This window comes from Loxodonta africana, chromosome 12 (assembly GCF_030014295.1).
Source record: "Loxodonta africana isolate mLoxAfr1 chromosome 12, mLoxAfr1.hap2, whole genome shotgun sequence".
NCBI lineage: Eukaryota > Metazoa > Chordata > Mammalia > Proboscidea > Elephantidae > Loxodonta > Loxodonta africana.
In genome coordinates this window covers 69,181,697-69,201,606 of record NC_087353.1, presented here as the reverse complement: position 1 = coordinate 69,201,606, position 19,910 = coordinate 69,181,697, and positions in this window count along the sequence as shown.

The following is a 19,910-nucleotide window of genomic DNA, read 5'->3' as shown; positions in this document are numbered from 1 at the left end:
GGCCAAAACAAAGGGCCTGAGCATCCAATGACCATGAAGATGGCACAGGACCAGGCAACATTTCATTCTGTTGTCCTTGGGTGATCACAAGCTGGAGCCGGCTCAATGGCAACTAAGAGCAACAGCAATGCTGTCTCGTAGAGAACAGGACAAATGATGCACAGCATTAGGTGGGCTAGGTTATACTGTGGGTAACGAACAGCCCCAAAGTCTTATTCGCTGGCCTAGAGCGATGAAACTTTATTACTATGGGTCTTCTGGGAACTCTGCTCCATGTTCCCTCACCCCGGGACCAGGATAAAGGACAGTTAGCATATAGAAACCTGCCAGGTGCTATGCCGATACGAAGACAGATGGCCAGCATCCAGAACTCTTCTACCTAGAGGTGACACACTTCACACTTCCTTGATCAAAGGAAGTCACGTGGCTACATCCACAGACAGGGAGTCAGTAGGAGGACCTGAGATACCTGGTGAACCCCATGGAGACCCCCACATGGCATTAGCATATCTAGGGTCTATGCAGGTGACAAGTAGGTGAGTGAGAAATGGAAGGAATTGAGAGCAGAACCAAGTCAGGTTGGATATGCTTTCTCCTTGCTCAGGCGGAGTTTGTCCCAGAGCTGCCCAAAACCATCACTGGCAAGTTCAAACGGAGTGAACTTCAGAAAAGGAGTATGGGCGGATGTAATCGGCAGTCAACTCAGGCCCACTGAGTGAACTTGGACACACCTCTGGCCGACTCAGTTTCCCCAGTATGGTGGGGTGGAGGTGTGTTGAGAGAGTTGATTTCAAAGTGGATCGGGAGCAGCTAGGTTCCCACATTTTTCCTCTTTGAAGGTAAATTCAGTCACTACCCTTTCTTCCCCTGCTCTCCCCCCTTAGGGTTGACCAGGTGAGCTCTGGGACTGGGGCTGGCAGGTAATAAAATGCCACCATCAACATCAACAGAGGCTCTGTTTTGTGAGCTTCCTCTGTGCCTGGGCCTGTGCTAAGAGCTTCTCACAACTTCCTCTGCGATTCTCCCCAACCCCCAATGTGAGATATCCTGAGGCAGATGGATTCTTCTTACTGGATCCAGCACCATCTAGTGATGCCGTGTGTCTATTCCCATGGCCAGGGACACTGAGGTTGGGAAGGAAACTCCATGTGACCCTAGGCTCTAGCTCTGCTGGGCTCCTCCTGGGCCCACAGGAGGGTAAGCCCAAAGGTGGGGTGAGAGGGGCATATGGGGGCTCGGACCTTGGTGACTGTACTTGATGGCCGGATGCCACAGAACCTGTCACCATCCAGTGCGTCTGTCACCTTTGTGCCTGACACTAATGCTTGCTGCTGCCCCAGCTCCTGGCCATAACGGTGAGTGGGATACCAGGGCTCTCTGGGGATCCAAGATCCCCAAGGACTTCCCCGGTCCTCCCCAGATGTGCTGCCCACTCACCCCTAACCAGGGACACAAGAGCCCTCCCCCTCAGATTTCCATAGAGATCTCCCCTACTTGACCTCTCTCCAGGGATCCAGGACTTCCCCAACCCTCCCATCAACCTCCAGCTACTCACCCCACCCCAGGGACACAGAGCACTACAGACCCAGAGCTCTCCCTAGGGACACTCACTCAATCATGCTTCCCAGGGACTCAGTACCCTCTCAGCCCTTCCCAGGGGCCCAAGGAGCTCCGTAGACACCCACTCACTATAACCCTCTACATCCACCCCTGGGTGGCGTTCCTGTGAACAAACTCTTCCTTAATCCTTGAGGAGTGTGGTGGGACCACCAGGAGGACACCAGAGGATAAGGGAGCAGGGATAGAAGGGCCCAGGCCCGCCTGAGGAAGGAGGATAGACATACTGTCTCCTCTCACCCACCTCTGGGGGTGGCCCTAGAAGAAGTCCCCTCTGTGTCTGCTTGTTCCTGGGGTGCACACTCACAGACACACATACACACACTCAGAAGTGTGCTGAGACAACAACCACGGAGATGCACACACAAGGACCACCCAGACTCAGCGGGGCACATGGGTGTGGGCTTATGGACAAGCTCACAAGGCCCCACATTGTCGATCCTGGCACAGACACTGCAGGGAGTACACGAACACACAGACACTCACTCAAGATCATCCAAGATGGCCCCTGGATGAGATGACACATGATGGATGCACGCACACACAGATCCACACTCAAAAACACCCAAAGGATCAAATTGACACACACACACACACACACACAGATCAGAAACACAGACACTCCAGGAGGGACACACATGCCCAGATACACACTGTCCTGGTTCGATTCTCTAGAGAAGCAAAACCAGTAAAGCGTATAAATATATAGAGAGACAGACAGATTTACATCAAGGCAATGGCTCACTCGGTTGTAGAGGTTGCAGTGCCCCAAGTCCATGGGTCAAGATAGAGGCTTCTCCTGATTCATGTAGCTGCAGGGGCTGGCAAACACAAGGGCGGTAGGTTGGATAGCAGGGCTCTTGCTCACAAGCTTAGAAGATTGATGAATCCCAAGACTGGAAGGCAAGATCACAGGAAAGCTGCTAGCTCAAGTCCCAAGAACTGGGGGTCACATAACGGGAGCCAGCTACAGGATCCAGCACCAGCAAAAAGTCCCCAAGCCTTGCCAGAATGTCCACTTATATTCCATGCACCCACACGCTCAAGGAAACTCCCTTTCAACTGACTGGCTACTCACAACAGATCCCATCATGGGGGTGATTACATATCAAATCTCAACAGGAAGTGATCACAACATTGTACCAACTGCCAAAACACTAAAAATCCTGGCACAGCCAAGTTGGCACACAATCTTAACCATCACAGTTCACCCCTTGTCAACTTGGCACCTACATACATTATATTAAACCATACAAAACCTCTGAAAAAAGACAATTAAAAAGTCATATTTGGGCATAACATGATAAAATGAACACACACAACCAAACATGTACTAGGCCTGTTCTTATTTTTATGAGTGAAGAAAACAAAAATATTTGATGGATGTACACATACAAAGCAGAAACACTCATAAAAATTAGTCTTCATTTTTGCAACTGGTCATGTGATTGTAACTGGTATTTAGAACTACCTTCTTCCACCACCCATTCTGTATTCCCTTTGCCTTTAGCAAGCCCCGCAGCTGGTCGTGGTTCTTTGTTTGGTGAGGTAACTCAAACCTTCATTCCAGAAGAGTCTGGGCCATTACTAGTCATGTCGGAATTAGGTTGCTATACTATTCCACTGGCTTTAATCACAGGGCATGGTAGGACTAAGAGACACCCTAAGAGATCAACTGCTTTCCAGACATACTCTTCTTTGCCTTCATGATGTAAAATAAATCCGATTTCCTCTTGGTAATCAGGATCAATCACACCAGCCAGTATGGTAACTCCCTTCTTTGCCTGTTCATCCAGAGGCATGAGGAGCCCAAAGTGGCCACATGATATTCTTAGTTCCTCCCTTTGGAACTAAGACTTCTAGACCTGCAGAGCATAAGGTCGTGGGGACATGGAGCAAAAGTCTTGTGGGTGGGTGACTAAGGATAATAGTGAGCGGTTCCATTCCCATTTCCACCTCTTGATTCCTTGATCCATGAATCCTGGCTATGAGAGAAACAGAACCACATATTGGACACTGGTTTAGAGCACATACAGCCTCCTGGAGAACACTGCCCCAACCCTGCAAGGTATTGCCACCTAGCTGTTGCTCTAATTGTGTCTTTAGAAAGCCATTCCATTGTTCTATCACATGAGGTACTTCAGGATGATGAGGAACATGGTAAGACCACTGAATTCCATAAGAATGGGCCCTTTACTGCATTTCATTTGCTATGAAGTGAGTCCTTGATCCAAGGCAATGCCATGTGGGATACCATGACAGTGGATAAGGTATTCTGTAAGTCCACAGATGGTAGTTTTGGCAGAAGCATTGAATGAAGGGAAAGCAAATCCATATCCAGAGTACGTGTCTATACTAGTAAGAACAGAACACTGCCCTTTCCATGATACCAGTGTAACAACATAATGAACTTGCCACTAGGTTATTGGTTGATCACCTTCAGGGATGATACCATATCGGGGACTCAGCGCTGATCTGCTGCTGGCAGACTGGGCACTTAGTAGTGGCTGTAGCCAAGTTGGCCTTGGTGAGTGGAAGCCCACATTGCTGAGTCCATGCATAAACTCCATCCCTGCCACTATGGCCACTTTTTTCATGAGCCCATTGAGCAATAACAGGAGTAGCTAGGGAAACAGAATACCTGGCTTCCACAGAATACGACATCCTATCCACTTGATTGTTAAAATCCTCCTCTGCTGAGGTCACCCTTTGGTAAGCATTCACGTGAGACACAAATATCTTCAATTCTTTCGCCCATTCGGACAGGTCTATCCACATACCTCTTGCCCGTACTTCTTTGCCTCCAATTTTCCAGTCACATTCCTGCCAAGTTCCTGAACATCCAGCCAGACCTTTGGCCACAGCCCATGAATCAGTATACAACTGCACATCTGGCCATTTCTCCTTCCAAGCAAAGTGAACAACCAGGTGCACTGCTCGAAGTTCTGCCCACTGCGAAGATCTATCTCCAACACTGTCCTTCAGGAGGTCCCTGAAAGGGGCTGTGGTGCTCCTGCAGTCCACTTTTGAGTAGTGCCTGTATATCACGCACAACCATCTGTAACCAGGCACACATTTTCTCTTCCTCAGTCAACTCATGATGAGGAACTCTCCATCAGGCCATAGGTGCAGACTGGGAGATGGAAGGCAATGTGACAGAAGTAGAGACCATGGGCATTTTGACCACTTCCTCATGCCACTTACTTGTGTCTTCAGGTCCTGTTCAGGCCCGATCTCGTATATACCACTTCCATTCAATGACGGAGTGCTGCTGTGCACATCCAACTGTATGACTCTGTGGGTCAGACAACACCTAGTTCATGATGGGCACCACAGGCCACACCTTGACTTGGTGGTCCATGGTTAGGCATTCAGTCTCTACTAAGGCCCAGTACCAAACCTAAAGTTGTTACTCAAAAGGACAGTAGTTATCAGCACAGGATGATAGGACTTTGTTCCAAAATCCTAAGGGTCTGCACTGTGATTCACAAATAGCAACCTACCAAATACTCCAGACAGCATCTCTATCTGCCACTGACACTGCAGGCACCATTGGATCAGCCGGATCCTATGGCCCAAGTGGCAGAGTGGCTTGCACGGCAGCCTGAACCTGTTGCAGAGCCCTCTCTTTTTCTGGGCCCCACTCAAAACTAGCAGCTTTTCGAGTCACTTGATAAATAGGCTGGAGTAACACACCCAAATGAGGAGTATGCTGTCTCCAAAATCCGAAGAGGCCTATCCGGCATTGTGCCTTGTTTTCACTTGCGGGAGAGGTCAGATGCTATAATGTATCCTTCCCTTTAGAAGAAATATCTCCACATGCCCCACACCACTGGACCCCTAGAAATTTCACTGAGGTGGAAGTCTTCTGAATTTTTGTAGTGTGAATTTTCCACCCATAGCACACAAAAGTTTTACCAATAAGTCCAGAGTCATTGACGCTTCTTCCTTGCTAGGTCCAATCAGCATGATGACAACAATGTAATGGACCACTGTGATGTCTTGTTTAAGGGAAAGGTTATCAAGTTCCCTGCAGACTAAATTATGACATGAGGCTGGACAGCTGATGTAGCCCTGAGGTAGGCAACTGAAGGTACACTGCCGGCCTTCCCAGCTGAAGGTAAACTGCTTCTGATGGTCCTTCAAAACAGGTATGGAGAAAAGCCAGATCAAAAGCTGCATACCAGTTACCAGGAGAAGTCTTAATTTGCTCAAGCTATGAAACTACATCTGGAATAGCAGCTGCAATTGGAGTCACCACCTGGTTAAGTTTTAGACAGTCCACTGGCTTTGCCTGAGATTCATCGGTGTTTTCCAAAGGCCAAACTGAAGAGCTGAATGGGGATATGGTGGGAATTACCACCCCTGCATCCTTCAAGTCCTTGATGGTGGCTGTAATCTCCACAATCCCTCCATGAATGTGGTATTCCTTTGCTTTACTATTTTCCTGGGTAGCGGCATTTCTAATGGCCTCCACTTGGCTTTTCCTACCATGATAGCCCTTACTCCATTTGTCAGGGATCCAATGTAGAGGTTTTGCCAGTTACTGAGTATATCTATTCCAATTTTGCATTCCTTAACTGGGGAAATCACTACAGGATAGGTTCAGGGACCCACTGAGCCTACTCAGACAGATGTGAGCTAAGGCTCCACTAATAACCTGACCTGCATATGCCCCACTCTGACTGGTGGACCACAGTGACATCTTGGGTCTCCCAGAATCAGTGTCAGTTCACAACCAGTGTCCAGTAATCCCTGAAAAGTCTGATTATTTCCTCTTCCCCAATGAACAGTCACTCTCCTACAAGGACATCCCTTGGAGGAAGGCTAGGAGAAAGAATAACAGTGTACGTTTCTGGCAGCATATTGGAGTCTTTTCTCAAGGGGACCCGGCATCCCCTTTATTCAAGGGGTTGTGGGTTTTTTAACTCGCTCAAGTCTAGGAATTTGTTGACGAACCCAGACTCTCTATTCTGGCGATCCAAGTAAGACTGTTGTTCACTTGACCTAGAATTCAACCGCTTGTACAGATCAAGTAAATATTTAGTAGATTTCCCATCTATTTCACTCCAAGGCACACCAAGATTAAGTAGCCCATGCTGTAAATCCATAAGATTCAGATTATTCTGATTACCACTTTGACTCTGCTGTCCACTACAGTAACCACGCCCACCTTGTCTTCATTAATCAAGTGCTGCCACTTGGCCCCTACCACCACAGGGTCCGATCAGCCCCATTATACTTAGGTGCCTTAATTCACTTCGGCCAATTCCCACTGTCAAATCTGACTTGCACAATATAGCAATCACAGCAGTCTTCAAGGGCCCTAGGGCTCCCTTCACAAATTTGTTCCTCACCATTGTGGTAAAAGGTGTGTCCTCTGGGCACTCCATGTGTGTGTCTGTGGGTCTAACCTGATAAACCCAGTTTACCATGCCATTTTCCCTAAGCCTTTGAATACTTTCTTCTAGAGTATATCAAGGCAGGTCTGGTACTTCAGCTTCATTTACTGTAGGCCAATGCATAATTCATGCTCCAGCAACCCAATTAAATAAACTATTAGATCCTTTCCTCACTTCTAGAGCTGAAACACTGAATGAAAGAGTCTGTGCTGAGTAGACCCGTATCAATAAACTCAGACTGATCCATCTTTATGTTCCTTTCACTATCATTCCACACCCTTAATAGCCATTCCCATATATATTCCCCAGGTTTTTGTTGGTACATAGTAGAAAAGTCAAGCAATTCTTTTGGACAGTAGTGTACCTCATCCTGGGTCATACTTTGTACTTTCCCTTTTGGGGCTCACTGGGACGTAAGTCTAGGTATAGGTCTAGAAGCCCAAATCAGTGGGGAAATGTTTTCAGAACATTCAGCATTGTCTTGTAAAACATTTGCCTCAGGTGAGGTGCTAGGCAATGACTCAGAAAAGGTGCTTTAGACTCAGCTGGGTTAATCTCATTAGATGGAAGTGGAGGGGCTAATGGTATTACTGGGCAAGGTGGTTTAGCAGGCAAACACGGAATGGTCTCTTCAGATGGGAGTGAGAAGGCTGGTTCTATTGGCAGGAGTAAATGGAGTTTTGGGGCTCGGTATCTCCAGCTTCCTGATTATCTGCCCATATGTCCCCATCTCAAGTTTCAGGATCCCATTTTTTTCCTAATCAATGCTCTCACTTTAACTTCAGACACCTTTCGAGGTTGACAGTTGAGGTGGTATTCTAATTCAACCACTGTTACAATAAGATTCTGGGTTTGGTTTTCGGCACTATCCCCTCTGTTACTACAAGATTCAAGGCTTTCTTTCAAGGCACAAGTGGAAACTTTCAAGTCGTTTATGCGGCACTTGAGCTTTGACTCTGAAGCCCTCAGCACATCTCTTTCTTTCACCAGTTTGTCTAGCAATAGTAGGACCAACCAACCAGCTACCTTATAATTCTTATTCTGGCAAAACTGTAGAAAGATATCACACATGCAATCACCCAGAGCCTTGCCTTTCACCAATATCTGAGCTATTGGTGGTGATGTTTTGCATATTTGTATTGCCACCTCATACCATTGATTAGCAATGCCCCCTTTACTACTAGAAACAGAGTCATCAACATCTTGAAGACTAACCAGACTTGAGAACCAATTTAGAAGACTCACCCTTATAATTCTGTTTCTCTAGAACCACTCTTGGTACCAAATGTCTTAGGTTGGGTTCTCTAGAGAAGCAAACCAGTGAGGTGTATAAATATATATACAGAGAGAGATTTATATCATGGAAATCAGTCAAGCGGTTGTTGAGGCTGGAATGCTCCCAAGTCCATGGGTCAGAATAGAGGGTTCTCCTGATTCATGTAGCTGCAGTGGCTGGCAAGCCCAAGATTGGCAAGTTGGAGAGCAGGGCTCTTGCTCACAAGTTGTGAGATTGACAAATCCCAAGATCAGCAGGCAAGACCACAGCAAGCTGGTAGCTGAAGTTCCAAGAATCGGAGGTCAGATGAACAGGTGCCAGCTGTAGGATCTAGAATGACAAAAGCCTACAAGCCTTGCCAGGATGTCTGCCTATATTCGATGCAGGCCACATGCTCAAGGAAGGTTCCTTTCAACTGACTGGCTACTCAAAAAAAATCCCATCACGAGGGTGTTCACATATCAGATCTCAACAGGGAAGTGATCACAACATTAAAAGGCTGCCAAAACACTGAGCTTCATGGCCCAGCCAAGTTGACACAAAATCTTAACCATCACACAGACCAACACACACACAGGCACAGAGACGTACACAGGTTTTAACAACTGACACACACCATTCACTGACACAGACTCGCATACACACACGTGAAAACACACAGAAGAACACAACAGCCACACAGAGGAAAACACAAAACACAACCGATATATTCACAGAGTCAGAATCCCAGACTCACATGGACAGCCACACAGATGACACAACTGCACACACACACTCACACACCCACAAACTCTTAGCCGCACTGGATACACAGGAAGCCCTGGCACTCCCAACAGAGGCCACTGCAGGCAAACGGGGCTTCATTCCCAGCACGTCCTACTGCACCGAAGCTGTTATAACAGGAAGTGCTTTCCTGGTTCAAAATTCAGGCTGGGGCCCTCTGGAGGGCTGTGCCCAGGGCACTGAGGTGCCAGAGAGTGGCCAGGGCATGGTGGCTCTGGTAAGTGCCTCTGGGCACAAGGTTGGGACTCCGACACTGTCAGGGGCCCTTAGAGTGCGGGTGTCCTGTGGGGACTGGTGGACACAGGGGTCAAGGGAGGCCACAGGAACTGTTCTTAATTTTCATAGATGTTGTGATGATTAATTCTGTGTGTCAATCCTACCTGTGTGTGTAAATGTAAGGAAAGGTAAGGGGCCTGTCCTAGAGGATCAACAGAGGAAATGCCCAGTTAATAAAGAAAGCATATTCCAGACAGGAGTAACATTACAAATAATCGGAGCTGCAGAACACTTCATTGTGCTCATGCCTAACCTGTACATGGATCAAGAGGCAACTCTTTGAACAGAATGAATAACAAAAGGTGTGCAGCTGAGTTTATCCTTTCACATTACTTATTCAATCTGCACGATAAACAAGTAGTCCTAGAAGATGGATTATATGAAGAAGACAGCATCAGGATGGGAGGAACACTCATTAACAAACTCAATAGTCAATTGACACAACCTTCCGTTCTGAAAATGAAGATGACTTGAAGCACTTATGACCAAAGTCAAAGGCTAGGGCCTTCAGTAGAGATTACGCCTCAATGTGAAGAAAACAAAAATCTTCAAAACTGGACCAATAAACAACATCGTGATGAATGGCAAAGAAACTGAAGTTGTCAAGGATTTCATCCTACTCGGATCAACAATATCCATATAAGCAGCAGTCAAGAAATCAAAAATCATATTACATTGGGCGAATCGGCTGCACACGACCTCTTTAAAGTTTTAAAAACTGAAAATGTCACTTTGATGCCCCTGACCTAAGCCATGGTCTTTTCAATCACCTCATACACATGTGAAACTTGGACAATGAAAAAGGAAGGCAGAAGAAGAATTGATGCAGTTAAATCACAGTGTTGGCAAAGAATATAGACTACCCTGTGGAGTGCCAGAAGAACAAACAAATCAGTCTTAGAGGAAATGCAACCACAAGCCTCCTTAGAAGTGAGGATGACAAGACTTAACTTTGGCTCTCTTCTTGTGAACATGTCATCAGGAAGGAAGAATCTCTAGAGAAGGACATCGTGTTTGGTAAAACAGAGGGTCAGCAAAAACACGGGAAAACCTCAATGAGATGGATTGACACTATGGCCACCACAATGGGCCTCATTACGTTATCTAAGGCTGCTGTGATTTGGAATGGACTCCACGGCAAATAACGACAATAACCTTTTAAAATATACAACAAAGGATATAAAACTTTTTTTTTAATTAAATGAGCACATAGGATGTTCTCATGTGTATTCTAAAACCTACATTATAAACACATAAGGATACCCAGTGGATGTCAAGGTCTGATGTACAGTAATTAGGGCAATGACCATACAAACTCACATATTATCCCAATACTAATTTACATATCAAATGGAGAAATCTCCTCTACTGAAATGAACAGCATACTTGTGCAAATAGATTCTAACATTTCATGCAACTCCTCAATGTGAAAAGATATTCTGAATGAAGTAAAAAAGGTCCATAAAGCCATCCAATGAGTAATCCAGAGTGTATATAAAGCTCCATGCCTATTAGAAGGCCTAGCCCCTTGCTTACAGCAAATGAGGAAAAGTAGCTTTGAGAGTTGTTTGGGGAATGTAAAACTTCAACAAGCCACATGAGTGTATTTCTCAATTAGAAAATAAAGAAAAGGGATGGGAAATGTATGATTCACTGGATCCAAGTTTCAATTATTATGGGAAAAGATATATTTTAAACAGAACATTATGTACATCCTGATTTCACCTTTGAAGTGAAGACATAAAAAAAGTCGCTGTATTCAAATCTTGAATTTTTAGTTGAAAAATATTTATTTTCAATAAATACGTCTTATTTACAACGCTGGCTTAGCTCTTAAATATTCTAGCAACTTTCTATCTAGTGGAAATTTCACCTTAAAGAGTTTTAAGCTCTGTAAAATATCAAGAGTTGGTACTAAAAAAAGATATCACCGTTCTTTGTTCATCTAAATCTGATTCAGGAATTCTGCTTAGTACAGTATTATTCCAAGTTGGAACAAGCCTTGGTCATTTTTTTTTTTTAAATAACATTCATGGTCACAATGTGTCCTATGAAAGACAGCTCAGAAAGCTGAAATTTCAAATTATTTCAGGTCATCATAGGATTATGAAAATCATTAAACATGGCAATTATCTGAACTGAAAACGAGACAAACTAAGAATGACATTTTAGAAATATTATTGATGACTATGCTTCCATGGGAGCCCTGGTGCTGCAGTGGTTAAGAGCTATGGCCGCTAACCAGAAGTTTGGAAGTTCAAATCCACCAGCAGCTCCCTGGAAACCCTAAGGAGCAGTTCTACTCTGCACACATGGGTTGGCTCTGAGTCAAAATTGAATCCACTCCATCACAACTAAAGCAACAACACTTTCATGAAAAATAGGATAGTAAAATTGGAATAATTTCTAATATTTTAATGAAGAAAAATAATTAAACTTAACATAAGGTTGAGAATATTAATACATCTACTTTTCCATTTTTTACTATTTCCCACCTACTTTAAAGTTACAGGTCAAAAGAAACAAACAAATCCACTACCATCAAGTGAATTCCCACTCCCAGCAACTCTGTAGGACACAGTAGACTTGTCCCATACAGTTTCCAAAGCTGTAAACTATAGGAAGCCTACTGCCACATTTTTCTCCAGCTAAGCAGCGTGGGTTCCAACCGGAAACCTTTTGGTTACCAGCTGAGCGCTTAACCACTGCGCTACCACGGCTCCTTCTATAGGTAACCCACACCTTCCCTTTCACCTCGGGCTCCACCATGGGTGGCCTGGAGAAGCCACAGCAAAGCCCCTTCTCCTCATCACTCAGGGCCCCAAAAGGAAGCTTGGCACTCACTGTTGACTCTCGGGTCCCGAAGCTAAGGGGCGCCTCCCTTATGCTGGATCCTGTGGAAATGAAGCTCTCCTTCCCGCCCCAGCTGCACCATCACCCACCAGACCTAAGCCCAGAACCACCAACCCTTCCAGGTGCGCCCTCTGCTGGCTATTGGCGCGCAGGGATGGTCACTTTGTGTCAGCTGTTTAAAGGTAGCAGTGCCCCATGGGAATGACGGACATTCTCAATTCTAAGTGATATTTACACCAAAAAATAGGTTAATTCCACTTTTATGTAGGGAATCATTTAAATAAGAATTTCACCAGCAACACTGACCTCCAGGAAGAATTCTCCATCATCACGTTAAAATGAAAACACGTTAATTTCTTGAGGAAGTCTCCTCAGACCTTGAGTGGAATATCTAAATTCTTTATTTGGAAATGGGTATTTTATCAGAGACCTCTTAGGCACCATTTCTAATCCTCTTGGCTCTCCTATCTCTGTTTCACATGCTACTGTGACAATCAGCTCTGAAGGCTCAGATTTACCTCATGAGGGACCAACATCACAACCTCCTGCACTTTGTCCTTGTGTCACCTGACTCCCCACCCTTCTCTGGGTTTCTATGTTGATGCTGAGGTGGGAGATGCCCCAGGATCAGAGCCCACACATGCACAGCCAGGTGCCTTGTTGACTCTGGGTGTGTGTGTGGTCTGTCTGTGTATTCAATGAATGGTCACAGTGGTGGGGGTCAGTATGTTGTTAGGGTATGTACATATGATTTTCGTATTTGGGTACAATCAGAAGGTAGATGGTCATTTCAGGGTCTCTTTGCATGCATGTTTGCTATGGTCAGTTGAGTGTACCAACATGTGGGATCTTGGACAATGTGCAATGAGTGTATGCTTGTTGTCAGCGTTTTGTATGTTTTAAAGGTAGACTAATGTGAGAATGTGTGGTCAGTGTGTGAATTCAGGATGTGAGTGTGGTCAGAATATGTGTGAGTTCTCAGTGTAGATGTGTTGTCAGAATACACAATCATTTGCAATATCTAAGTGTGTCTTGCATTGATTTTCATGTGGTCAGAAGTTTTGTGGTCAGTGTGAATGTGTCTTTGTGTGTGTTTACGATGAGGTTAGAGAGGGTTAGTGAGAGCCCTATTAGAGACAGCACACTGCAACACTGCCAGCCTCCTAGGAAACACCAGGTGGCCAGCTTCCAGTCTTCCTGGGAGCAGTGGAATCCACTGGAGATATTTGATGGGTGGGGCTACTTCTTGGAGGTTGAATTAGGGTTTCTCTCCATGATAACATCTTACTCCTACATTGTACATTTCTTTGAAGCTGTTTAAGCCCTTTGACAATTGTTTCTCTGGGCCAGATCAAAAACTTACAAAAGCTTTTCTATTCCTGGGCAGTTATTTTAGCAATAGTCTTTGTGTGCACTGTCGTTTCAGTGAGTATTTTAACATACCTTGTAAACCTGCTTTGAATCATGAATAATCAGGGCAGAGTATAGCTATCCAAGGAGGAGCTGGTGGATTCAAACTGCTGACCTTTTGGTTAGCGGCAATAGCTCTTCACCACTGCACCACCAGGCTGGTTTTTGTTTTTTTTTTTGGATTATAGAAATGCTTTGGAAACCCTGGTGGCGTAGTGGATAAGGGCTAAGGCTGCTAATCAAAAGGTCGGCAGTTCATATCCACCAGGCGCTCCTTGGAAACTCTGTGGGGCAGTTCTACTCTGTCCTATACCGTCGCTATGAGTCAGAATTGACTCGACGTAAATGGGTTTTAGATATGCTTTGAATCATGACTAATCAGGAATTTTTATAGTCACTGGCCTATTATTGGATTTTCAGATTATAAATGAGAACACAAATTGATGAGTGAAATCAAGCTAACTATAATCTCATCTTTTTTAGTGAATAATCAGTGAACAAGACAACTGTATAACTCAATGAGAAAACTTTTAAGTGACAAATTCTTTCTGTCCAACGAAGTAATAAATATTAACTCTTCTGGGGCCCCTTTCACACACTGGTAGTGGAAATGTGATTTCTCACAACCATCCCGAAACACAATGTAACGCTGTCTACCCAAAGCCTTCGAAATGCTCACACTCTTTTCTTTATTCAGCACCATCCCACATCTAGTCATCTACCCTAATGAAACGACCACCATGATTCCAAAGACCTGGTGAGAGCACATTCAATGGAACCGGATGGATTACAGTGAAAATGTGGCAACAAGCTGAATGACCCATGGTAGAGGGATTCTGTAACTAGTGTAAATCCTTACAGGGGAGGCAGCTCCTAAAAATCATAAGCTTCAAAGACATTTCAGAACACAGAAAATGCTCTTAATGTAATGTTAAGTGGAAGGACGCAGAAACCAGGTTTTCTACATTGTGTAGAGAAGAGTGTATGTGTTTCTGCACAGATAGAGTGAACAAATGCTTCATGAAAATACCATAGAATGGAAGAACCAGAATTTCTAAAGGGTGCTGTAACCATCACTGTATCAACTTCTTTGGCAGCTGTTTCTGGGCTCCAAACACCCAATTCTGTCCTCACTCCAGCCTTGAGGGTAGGGGCGTTTTCCTCCTTTTTAACAAAGCCTTGGCTGAACTACTATATATGATCTCAAAGTTTCTTGTGCACTTTGACTTGTTCAATCTAGTTTTTGTTTTGTTTTTTGGCATTTCGGTTGCATCCTTTAAACCCCATAATCTGCAATGGGATCAGCAGGAGCCATTGAGTTTCATGGCGCTAATGCTGCTCATCAGAGACCTGGTCGATGGGAAGGTGCCAGGTGCTGACATCTGCATCTTTATCAGTTTTTTTTTTGTTGTTGTTGTTTTTTTAGTGCTTTGGTCTGTCCTATTTACTGCTTCTATTCTGCAGAGTCAGAGGGCTGCAGCAGGGACCCTCTTTGTCCGGGACGATCGTCCACACATTGCCCAATAGATGCCCTCCATCAGTACATGTGGGGAGTGGGCCATGTGCTCTACCCAGATGTCTTCTCAGGCCTTGGTCAGACCCTTCACCATACACTCCACCACATCCTCTCAGCTGTGTTCCCAGCCTTCAGTCAGACGTCTACCAAATCCTCCCAGCTGTGTTCCCAGGCCTCTGCCAGATTCTGGACTTCTTCCTTCCAGATGTGTTGCTGGACCTTGGTCAGACCTTCCCCCTCCGCTTCCCAGCTGCGTTCCTGGATCTTGGCCAGATCCTTCACCTATTCCTTCCAGCTGAGTTCCTGGACCTTGAACAGACACTCCTCCTCCTCCTCCCAGGTGTGTTCTACCTGGGCCAGGCTCTGCCTCTCACCCTCCCAACTGTGTTCCTACAAATTGGACAGGACCTCTGGCCCCTCCTCCCAGCTGTATAACTGGACCTTGGAGAGACCCTCTACCTCCTCCTCCCAAATGTGTTCCTAAACCTTGGCCAGACCCTCCCACTCCTCTTTCCAGCTGTGTTTCTGAACCTTGGCTAGATGCTGCCCCTTCAACTCCCAACCGTGTTTCTGGGCCTTGGACAGACCATCCTCCTTCTCATCCCAGCTGTGTTCCTGGACCTTGACCAGATACTAACCCTCCTCCTGCCATCTGGGTTACTGGAACTTGGACAGACCCTTCACATCACTCCCCATCTGTATTCTTGGACCTTGGTCAGATCCTCCACCTTCTCCTCTCAAGTGTGTTCCTGGACCTTGGACACACCATCCGCTTCCTCTGCCCAGCTGTGTTCATGGACTTCAGCCACACCTTTCCATTTCTCCACCCAGGTATCTTCCTGAACCTTGTCAAGACCCTCTCACCACTCCTCCCAGCTGTGATCCTGAACCTGGGCCAGACCCTTCACCACTTCCTCCCAGCTGTGCTCCTGACCTTCGAAAGACCCTCTACATCCTCCTCTCAGCTGTATTCCTCCACCTCTGCCAGACCCTCCCCTTCCTCCTCTTAGCTGTGTTCCTGGAACCTGGCCAGACCCTCCAACTCCTCCTTGCAGCTATGCTGCTGGACTTCAGCCAGGCCCTACCCCTACTACTCCCAGCTGTGTTCCTGGACTTCGGACAGACCCTCTATCTCCTCCTCCCAGCTGTTTCTAGACATTGGCTAGACCTTCCACCTCGTCCTCCCAGCTGTGTTCCTAGACCTTGGCCAGACACTCGGCTCCGTGCAGCTGTGTTCCTGGACCTTGGACAGACCATCTGCTCCGTCCAGTTGTGTTCATGGACCTCGGCCAGACCCTTCACCTCCACCTACTAGCTGTGTTCCTCGACCTCAGCCAAACCCTGCCCCTCATCCTCCCAGCTGTGTTCCTAGAACTTGGACAGATCATTCCCCTCCTCCCCCCAACTGTGTTCCTGACCTTGGACAGACTCTCCACTCTTCTCTCAGCTCTATGCCTAGACCTTGGAGAGACGATCTGCCTCCTCCTTCCAGCTGTGTTCCTGGACCTTGGCCAGACCCTGCCCTTACTCCTCCCAGCCGTCTTCCTGGATTTCAGCCAGACCTTCCCATTCCTCCACCCAGCTGTGTTCCTGAACCTTGTCAAGACCCTTCCCATACTCCTCCCAGCTCTGTTCCTAGACCTTGGACATACCCTCCACACCCTCCTCCCAGCTGTATACCTAGACCTTGGAGAAACCCTCCATCTCCTTCTAGCTATGTTCCTGAACCTTGGCCACACCCTCCCCCTCCTCCTCCCAGCTGTATTCTGGACATCTGCCAGACCCTCCTCCTTCTTCTCCAAGCTGAGTGCCTATACCTATACTTCAGAAGGCCCTCCCCCTCCTCCTCTCAGCTATGTTCCTGGAACTTGGCCAGATCCTCCATCTCCTCCTCCCAGCTGTATTCCTGGACCTAGGCCAGGCCATCCACCTCCTCATCTTAGATGTGCCTGAACCTCGGCCAGACCCCCCCCGTTCCTCCTACTAGTTGTGTTCCTGGACCTTGGTCAGACTCTACCCCTCCTCCCAACTATGTTCCTAGAACTTGGAAGAACCCTCCACCTCCTCCCACCAAATGTGTTCCTAGACCTTGGACACACCCTCCAACTCTTCCCAGCTGTGCTCCTGGACTTCAGTCAGACCCTGCAACTCCTCAGCTGTGTTCCTCACCCTTGGCCAGAACCTATCATTCCTCCTCCCAGCTATGTTCCTGGACCTTGGACAGACCCTCCACCTTCTCTCCCCTACTGTCTTCCTGAACCTTGGTCAGACCCTCCCCATTATCCAACCAACTGTGTTCCTGGAATGTGGACAAAACCTCCCCATCCTCTTCCCAAGTGTGTTCTTGGACCTAGGCCAGACCCTCCCCTTTCTCCTCCCAGCTGTGCTCCTGCACCTTGGCCAGATTCTCTCCCTCCTCCCCCCAGCTGTGTTCCTGGATCTTGGCCAGACCTTCCCTTTACTCTTTCCAGCTGTGCTCCTGAACCTTAGACAGAAGCTACCCCCCTCCTCCGAGCTGTATTCCTGGAAATTAAACATACCGTATACCTCCTCCCCCGGAATGTGTTCCTGGACCTTGGACAGACCCTCAACCTTCCCCCAACTATGTTGCTGCATATTAGCCAAGCCCTCCCCATCCTCCTTCCAAATATTCCTGGACCTCAGCCAGATCTTCCTCCACCTCATCTCAACTATGTTCCTCCCACAATGCCAGATTCTCCCCCTTCTCCTCCCAGCTGTGTTCCTGGACTTTGGACAGACTCTCCACCGCCTCCTCCCAACAATTTTCTCAACAAGGCCAGATCTTCCCTTTCCTTCTCCCAACTGTGTTCCTAGGCCTTGAGCAGATCCTCCCGCACTTCCTCTCAGCTGGATTCCTGGACCTTAGCCAGACAGTCCACTTCCTCTTTCCAGCTGTGCTCCTGGACCTTGACCAAAACCTGCCGCACCTCCTGCCAGCTCTGTTCCTGGACCTTAGCCAGATAGTCCACCTTCTCCTCCTAGCTCTGTTACCGGACTTAGGCTAGACCTTTCTCTGCTCCTCCCCCAGCTGTGTTTCTGGACCTCTGCAAAACCCTTCCCCCTTACCCGCTCTCCCCCGACTGTGTTCCTGGACCTTGATTTCCCTCCAAATCACAACTGGAGTCCCACTCCACAACATGCCTGGGTTCCCCTCCCCCACATGGCTGGCTTCGCACCTCCCAACATGACTGGCAGCCCCCTCCACTACCCAGCTTTTGTCCACATTCCCCACCTCACTGGCCATTTAGGCCTCATCAGCTGCCTCCACTACATACTCCCAGGCCTCAATGTCTACGGCCTAGACCACCTCCATGCTTCTGGCCTCTAAAGACTATTACAGTCTTGCCAGAGTCTTCACCTCCAATACTTTGATCACCAGTATTGTTGTTGCTGTTGTCAAGTGGTCTCGTTCTACATCCTTCCATCTTCCATGGAAGAAAATCCTTGCCTGTCTAAAGAGACAATTCTTTACCTAACAAATCTTAACTGTGGCAATAAACTCACTATAGAAAATTATTTATCAACCAAAATTCGTAACATTTAAAAAAGAATCTCACAACTAGTGTTTCTTGTAATTTGATTAGATGTAAGACACAGCCCGCAACCAGTCAACACTGATATTTGTTCACTCAACAAACCCTTAGTGAGCACCTGCTGTCTGCTATGACAAACAATAGACTTGATCCTTGGCCTCATGGCCTTCAGATGCAACAGTCTGAAATAAGTGTGTGCACCAATTGTCTATAGCTCTTCAGGTTGGAGAAGACATTTATCCATTGGTGTAGAGTCCATTCCAACTCAAAGCGACCCCAAAGGACAGAGAAGAGCCGTCACATGGTGTTTTCAAGGAGCATAGATTTGAACTGTCAACCTTTTGGTTAGCAGCCAATCTCTTTACCACTGCACCACCAGGGCTCTGGAGAGAACATCAAGGCCCATCCTTACAGATGAAAAAACTAAGGTTGAGTGACTTGCCCCTAATCTCCCAGTAAGGGTGCCCCAAAGCTGCATTCTTGCCCATATTCTCGTCTCATTCTGTTCATTCACAACCATTTTCATGACTTCAACTGCCCTGTATATACTAGTCATTCCCATTTCTATATTAGGTCAAGACCTCTTCCCTAAGTTTTCACGCGTCGATATGCTATCTATAAGACACACACTTTAGATCCAAAATACAAACAGGTTGAAACTGAAAGGGTGGGGGAGAAATTCTAGGCAAACTGTAACCAAAAGAAATGGATAGCTATATTAATATCAGATGAAATAGACTTTAGGACAGAATCTGTTACAACTGACAAGGACATTACATACTGATAAAAGGGTCGATTCATTAAGAAGATATTACCTATTACATAGGTACCAAACAACACAGTCCTAAAATAGATGAAATAAACATTACGGAACTGAAAGGAGAGATACTTCTACAGTCCATAGTTATTTCAATAATGCACAGAATGTCTAGACAGAACATCAGTAGTAAAATAGAGGTTTTGAACAACACCAAAAATAAACTAGACGTAGTAGATATATATAGAACACCCCGTCCAGCATCAGTAGAACACACATTCTTCTCCAGTGTACACAGATTATTCTCCAGGATAGGGCATATACTAGGTCATTGTATTAGTTATCGAGTGCTGCTATAACAGAAATAAATTAAGTGGGTGGCTTGAACAAACAAATTTATTTTCTTACAGGTTAAGAGGCTAGAAGTCTGAGTTCAGGGCGCCAGATATAGGGGAAGACTCTCTAT